Genomic DNA, 6,557 nt, shown 5'->3' on the forward strand with positions numbered 1-6,557 from the left:
TCGAGGTGTTAAGATGCCACATAGGAGTGTAGTGTCGAGGTGTTAAGACACCACTCCGTAAATTAATGAGTGATGCATCGAGGTGTTAAGATGCCACTCGGGGTGATGTGCCGAGGTGTTAAGGTGCCACCCTGGGGGTTAGTGGTGCGAGGTGTTAAGTGCCCTAACGGATGTTGTGAACACCGATGGCGTTTTCGCGAGCTCCGTTCCCTTGTACAATTGGTTAACCATGGTTATTTGTGTTGTAAGCATATTATATTATTCGAGTTATATTCTTATGCGATTGTTATGCTAGCTTGTGGTATTGAAGATTTATAGCTTGTTATTGTGACGATAAGCTAAATGTGTATGCTAGCGTGTTTGCGGTTTGGTGTGTAAGTGTATGCAAGTAGGTATAATTATATATGTATTCGTATAATTATTGCACTCACTAAGCTTTGCTTACCCTCTCGTTGTTTACCATTTTATAGGTTCGGTTTTGGACAAGGGTAAGGGCATCGTTTTGGACTAGAGATCCCGCTTGATGCTAGGGGACGCTTTTGGCTTTAGTAGCTCTTGTAGTTTGACCGATAGTTGGGTAGTTTAATCCCAAACGCCATGCTCATTGTGTAGTTTGGAACTTAAACTTTTGGTGGTCGAAACTCTTAACTTGTACTAAACTTGTAATTCGGGTCGTGTGGGCCCCGCTTGTAAAACATTGATTTTATGTTTGAAACAGGTTAGTTTTACATATTTGGATGTATGGTAAAAAGCGTTTCGTCTAAAAGTGTTGGGAGCTAGTCAATCTTTTTCGCATTTAAAAACTTTCCGGACAGTCCACTTTGGCGCGCCGCGCCCCTACCTGGCTCGCCGCGCGGGTATGCTGCACAGAATTTTTTTTTTATTTTTGTATTTTCGCGTGGTTTGGTCGAGGGTTGGTTTGGGTTGTTACAAGTGGTATCAGAGCATGGTCTAAGGGATTTAGGTGACTTGAGATAGGCGCCTAGACTTAGACTTTTTGTGTGTGCGTTATGCGGGACTTGTAGGACTTTGGGTCGGATCGGGATTGGTTTGTGCATAGGTTTATGTAAACTAATCATGCGCTATTAGTTATGTATGTTTAGCGAGCATCGAGCGAGATGGACGTTGTACTAGCAAGTTAATGCGACGTGCTCGCGTAACAATGATTAGCTACCATTGTTACGGGCGCAAATCGTGTCGAACAAGCAATGTACGAAGATTGTTGAGCAAGATGGGGTAGTGTGGTGTATATGTATATACATGCGTGTTATGTCCTTTTGTTTCGCAGTTTAACCTACTTCGTTTTATAGAATGAAGACGAGAAACGGACCCGATCATGATAACGGGAGTACAAGTGAGGACGCCGAGTTTTCGGCCAAGGTTGAGGCCGTCTTTAAAAAGTTAAAAGCGGATTTTCTTACGGACGTCCGAAAAGTCTTCCAAGATTCAGTCGATGGGCAAGTGAACAATTTGATAAATGAACGAATGAAGGCCACTATCGAAGAGGCCCTTGATGCTAGAAACATTTATCCTCGTGGTGAAAGAGGTGAGGGAAGGCGGGACTTCCATTATAAGAATTTCAAGGACACTCAACCCCCGATGTTTAATGGGGTGCGAGATCCTTTGAAGAGTACGTGTTGGATCTCCGATATCGAGGGAGCTTTCCGTACCGCGGAATGCCCTCCCGAGAAGAGAACAAGGTTTGGTTCAAGCATGTTGCGGGAGGAAGCTAAGTTGTGGTGGGACGATAAGATCAACTTATATGGCGAAGAACAATGTATGGGCTTGACATGGGAGGAGTTCAAGAAAGAATTTTTCAGAGAATACCGAACTTCGTCCGATCTCAATAGAATCCGAGACGAGTTGCACCATTAGCAACAAGGGTCAATGGATTTGGTTACACTCAAGTCTACCTTCTTGGCAAAGACTCATTTTTGCCCGGAATATGTGGGTGATGATCACAAGTTAATGAAGGATTTCTACCGTACCTTGAATGATGAGTACAAGGGTAAGATTAGTCAGGGAATGGCTAAGACTTTTGAAGAACTATTCGAGTTGGCTCGGGGTTTTGAACTGGAGGTTCCGAGGAAGAGTGATTTCATTTTTTCAAAGAGAAAGTTTGAAGGTTTTAGTTACTCTAACTCTTCAAACAAGAAGAACAAGAACAAGAAGGGTTCTGAAAGTGTAAATAGCGTGAAGAAGGGAGCTACCGGTGGTTTTTCTTATGCGTGCTACAGTTGTGGGCAACCGGGTCATATGGCTCGTGAATGTCCGAAACCATTTTTCGGAAACAAAATCACTTGTTTTAATTGCGGAAAAGAAGGGCATAAGAAGCCGGAGTGTCCCGACTTACGCAATGATAATGTTAAGCGGTTAGAGAAGGCGGCGGATACGGCACGGGGTCGAAATTATTTGATGACCAATAATGAAGCCAAGCAATCAAACGAAGTTGTCTCAGGTACTTTCGTTGTTAATTCTAATCCGGCTAGAATTATATTTGATAGCGGTGCAAATTTGTCGTTTGTGTCTCCTAAATTTGTGCCTAAACTTGATAGACCGTTAGCTAAGTTAAGTCGTCCGGTAGAGGTCGAAATAGCGGATGGCAAGACGGTGCTAGTGGTTGATGTGTGTGAAAATTGTGATGTTGTTTTCGGTGCCGAAACCTTTAAAATCGATCTCATTCCAATGACCTTGGGCGATTTTGATATTATCGTTGGTATGGATTGGCTCGATCGTTATAGAGCCGATATTGCATGCCATGATAAGTTTATTCGTGTGAAGACCCCAAGTGGGGGAGAGTTAGTTATTCATGGTGATAAGCGAAGGAGACCGGTGCCGATATGCACTTTTGCACGGGCACGTCGTTTTGTTGTTAGTGGTGGCATGGCTTTCCTTTCTCATGTTGTTGATACTCGTGATGAGCCACCACCCATTTGTGAAATTCCGGTTGTTAGTGAATTCGAAGACGTTTTTCCGGACGAATTACCGGGTGTTCCGGCGGAAAGACAAGTTGAGTTTCGTATTGAGTTGGTTCCGGGAGCTACTCCCATTGCTAAAACTCCTTATCATTTAGCACCAATGAAAATGCAAGAGTTGTTAAATCAAACCCAAGAGTTGCCTGAGAAGGGTTTTATTCGACCGAGTGCTTCTCCATGGGGCGCTCCGATTTTATTCGTGAGAAAGAAGGATGGTAGTATGCGGATGTGCATCGATTACCGGGAGTTGAATAAAGTGACGATCAAGAATCGTTATCCATTGCCTCGGATTGACGATTTGTTTGACCAACTTCAAGGTGCGACGTATTTCTCTAAGATCGACCTACGGTCCGGCTATCACCAAATGCGGGTCCGTGAGGAATACATTGAGAAAACGGCCTTTCGAACGCTTTATGGGCATTTTGAGTTTGTTGTGATGCCTTTCGGTCCTACGAATGCACCGGCGGCATTCATGGATCTTATGAACCGAGTGTGCCAACCTATGTTGGACAAGTCGGTAATAGTGTTCATTGACGACATACTAGTCTACTCGAAAAGTATGAACGAACATGAACGTCATTTGCGTGAAGTATTGAAGACGCTACGAAAGGAGAAGTTGTATGCAAAGTTCTCCAAATGTGAATTTTGGCTAAGGGAAGTTCAATTCCTTGGTCATATTGTGAATGAAAACGGTATTCAAGTAGACCCGGGGAAGATCGAGACGGTGAAGAGTTGGGGACTACCGACTACGCCTACGGAAATCCGAAGTTTTCTCGGATTGGCCGGTTATTATCGTCGGTTTATCCAAGAATTTTCTAAGATTGCTTCTCCATTGACGAAGTTGACGAGAAAGAATGCTAAGTTTAATTGGGAGAACGAACAAGAAATTGCTTTTCAATTTCTAATAGGGAAGTTGTGTCAAGCTCCGGTGTTAGTATTGCCGAAAGGTGTGGAAGACATGACGGTTTATTGTGATGCTTCGCTAAATGGGCTCGGGTGTTTTCTAATGCAAAGAGGTAAAGTCATCGCTTATGCCTCACGACAATTAAAGGAACACGAAACAAGATATCCGACTCATGATCTTGAGTTGGCAGCGGTTGTGCATGCGTTGAAAATTTGGCGCCATTACTTGTATGGTGTCAAGTGTACGATTTATTCGGATCATAAGAGTTTGAAACATCTCTTTAATCAACGAGATTTGAATTATCGCCAACGTAAGTGGATGGATGTGGTGAAAGACTACGATTGTGAAATACTTTATCATCCGGGTAAGGCGAATGTTGTCGCGGATGCGTTGAGTCGTGATGTTATGCGAGGTGTATATAAAATAGTTTATATTTTACTAGGAAAAACTATTAAATACGATACAATTTTACACAAGATATTTATTTATTTATAGAATGGATGTACTTAAACCTTGCTACAACACTTATAGGCAGTGTACCTAATCGTATAGTAGTGTAGTTTTTAGTAAGTCCGGTTCGTTCCACAGGGAAATCTTTAAACAAAGCTCAACACTATATTAATTTACTTTTATAAAAATATAAACATATATATACGTAATATTATTATTATAAAGGGGGTTTTTACCGTTTAATGACCGGTTTGTCGATTTTAAAACTTTAGTCGCAGTTAAAACCAAATGTAAAATATTAAAAATAAATACAAGACTTAAATTAAAGCGTAAAGTAAATAACAATAATGAAATTGCGAATAATAAAAGTGCGATAAAATAAACTTACGATAATTAAAAAGTACGATAATTAAAAGTGCGATTAAATAACAATAAATAAAAGTGCGATAATTAGAAGTGCAATTAAATATAAAATAAAGAAAATTAAATATGAAATAAAAGAATTATGCTTATTTAAACTTCCGTAATCATGATGTTTGACGTGTTGATTTTAGTTTTATGCCCATGGGTTAATTGTCCTTTGTCCTGGATTATTCAATATGTCCGTCTGGTTTTTGTCCATAACAGTCCATCAGTCATAAATATAAAGTGCGAGTGTCCTCATCAAATTATTCTTATACCCGAAGTTAAATATTCCAACTAATTGGGGATTCGAATTGTAACAAGGTTTTAATACTTTGTTTAATGAATACACCAGGTTATCGACTGCGTGTAAACCAAGGTTTTACTACTTTGTTAACAATTACACCAATTACCCTTGAATGTAATTTCACCCCTGTTTTAATTATTCTAGTGGCTATTAATCCATTCCCGTGTCCGGTTAAATGAACGATTATTCGTACATATAAATACCCCGCCCATCGTGTCCGATCGAGTGTATATGGTAATTTATAGGGACGCCCAATTGTAAATCTTTATATTAACATTAACAAACTATCATTTAGTTAAACAAATATAAAGCCCATTAATAGCCCATAGTCTAATTTCCACAAGTGTCGTTCTTTTGTCCAAACCCCAATTATGGTACAAAGCCCAATTACCCAATTTTAGTAATTAGCCCAACATCATGATTACTTCGTTTTAAATAAGCATAATAATAACTTAGCTACGAGACATTAATATAAAAAGGTTGAACATAACTTACAATAATTAAAAATAGCGTAGCGTTACACGGACAGAATTTCGACTTACACCCTTACAACATTCGCTAACATACCCTTATTATTAGAATTAAAATTAAAATTAAAATTAAAATATAAATTATATATATATATATCGTATATATGAGAGAGAGAGATATATTTTCTGTGTTTAAAACTCGGTAGAAAACTGGCTTTATATAGGACCTGACCAGCATTTTCACTCCATGCGACTCGCATGTATTTTGTGCCTCTGGCCATGCGAGTCGCATGGCCACCCTGGATCCAGCCAAATTGCTTTGTTTTCTTCTTGCCGACGTAATATAATAATAATATATAATATATAATTATATATAATTATATATATTATATTATATTCTTGTGCATAGTAGACTAGATATTTTTGGTCCGTTGCGTCGGGCGTTTCTTCTAGGCTCAGGCCCCGGTTCCGGATTTTCGGACGTCCTCGCGTATTATTTTAAATCGCGTACTTTGCGTCTTGTAACTTGTACTCTTGTCATTTTGAGACGTTCCTCATCAATATTTTGAACCTTTTTAATTGTATCTTGTACTTTTTTAGCTCTTTGGACCTTTTTGTCTTCAATTTTTCGAATTTGCCTTTTATCTTCTCTTTTTAATATTTAAACGAATATCGCTTGTAATTTGAACAATTGCAACTAAAATCTTGTCTTTCCTGAGGAATAATGCTATAAAATATGTGTTCATTTTTGGCATTATCAATATTCCCACACTTAAGCGTTGCTTGTCCTCAAGCAATATAGTCTTGAAACACTTGAATCACTTCTTTATTCTTCACACTTTGTACATCAGTGACTTCAATACGGCGGTATGAACAATGGTAGTAACGATGTGGTTAAAGGTGGGTGTGTCTTTTTATGGTTGCCTCGGGTTTAGGTCAATGACACTGGCAATCAAATAGCCGATTTACTTTCGGTTTCCAAAGCAAAGTGCACATTTGAAAGGCGGTTTACAGTCCCACATGACTATAAAAATTTAGATCCTTAAGGA

The sequence above is a fragment of the Rutidosis leptorrhynchoides genome, chromosome 8, assembly GCF_046630445.1.
Source record: "Rutidosis leptorrhynchoides isolate AG116_Rl617_1_P2 chromosome 8, CSIRO_AGI_Rlap_v1, whole genome shotgun sequence".
In the NCBI taxonomy this organism is placed as follows: Eukaryota; Viridiplantae; Streptophyta; class Magnoliopsida; order Asterales; family Asteraceae; genus Rutidosis; species Rutidosis leptorrhynchoides.